Here is a 1,093-nt window from a genome sequence, read left to right as displayed (position 1 = left end):
CTCTCTCTCTCTCTCTCTCTCTCTCTCTCTCTCTCTCTCTCTCCTTCTCCTGTGGCCTGCCCAAACACATCATCCCTCCCTTCTCCTCCCCATGTCAGCTGCATCACTATTACTATGCTGTTACTGGTTTCTTCTTGCATTCCTCCAGCTCTTCAATCCAGGCATCATTTGCCATTCTCAGCCACTGCCATCCGACCCTCCAACCCCATCCAATTTGTATTGACTGAGGAAAGAAAACTCTGAATGACCCACACAAGTGGGTGCTGGAAAGTTCCTGATTTTAAGGGCATCGCAAAAGGCAAATGGTTGGAGACCCAAACTTCAAAGTTCTTTTACAGGGCTTAGAAAAACTGAAGGATCGCTGCAATAACTGTGTGAATCTGAGAGGGGGAATATATTGCATAAAATCACAATTAACTGAGCCTCCTCTATTTTCTTTTACTCAAAGCCAGGAACTTTTCAGCACCCCATCGTATAGTGATGGCTGTTTAACTGTAGATAAGAAAGCAATGAATATTTGAAGTGTGTGCATTCGTGTTGTTCATAGACAGAGATAAGTTGACTAATTGGAGGAGATAGTATGAAATATGTAGGTCAAGTGTCCATAAGACGTGCTTATGGATGTCTGAAGAAGAGAATGAGAGAGAGACAGACAGACAGACAGACAGAAAATGTATACATGTGCGATGTTTGTTTTTGACAATGTCAAACAAGTCATAAAGTAGAACTATTCTTTTCTACTATAGGCGCAAGGTTTGGAATTTTGGGAGAGGAGGCCAGTTGATAAGATCAACCCCAGTACGCAACTGGTACTTACTTTATCGACCCCCCCAAGAGGATGAAAGGCAAAGTCGACTTTGGCAGAATTTGAACTCAGAACATAAAGACAGACGAAATACCATTAAGTATTTTGGCCGGTGTGCTAATGTTTCTTATTTCTTTATTGCCCACAAGGGGCTAAACATAGAGGGGACAAACAAGGACAGACAAAAGGATTAACTCGATTACATCGACCCCAGTGCGTAACTGGTACTTAATTTATTGACCCTGAAAGGATGAAAGGCAAAGTCGACCTCGGCGGAATTTGAACTCA

General features: G+C 42.5%; 1 protein-coding gene across 2 annotated transcripts in view; it reads right to left on the bottom strand.

The window, feature by feature from the left end:
• Window positions 1-1,093, bottom strand: part of LOC128250759 (uncharacterized) — a 14,253-nt gene that overhangs the window by 6,581 nt on the left and 6,579 nt on the right. The gene's annotated exons all lie outside the window — the stretch shown is intronic.

The sequence above is a fragment of the Octopus bimaculoides genome, chromosome 25 (genome assembly GCF_001194135.2).
Source record: "Octopus bimaculoides isolate UCB-OBI-ISO-001 chromosome 25, ASM119413v2, whole genome shotgun sequence".
NCBI lineage: Eukaryota > Metazoa > Mollusca > Cephalopoda > Octopoda > Octopodidae > Octopus > Octopus bimaculoides.
This window is presented reverse-complemented; position numbering and strand designations above follow the sequence as displayed.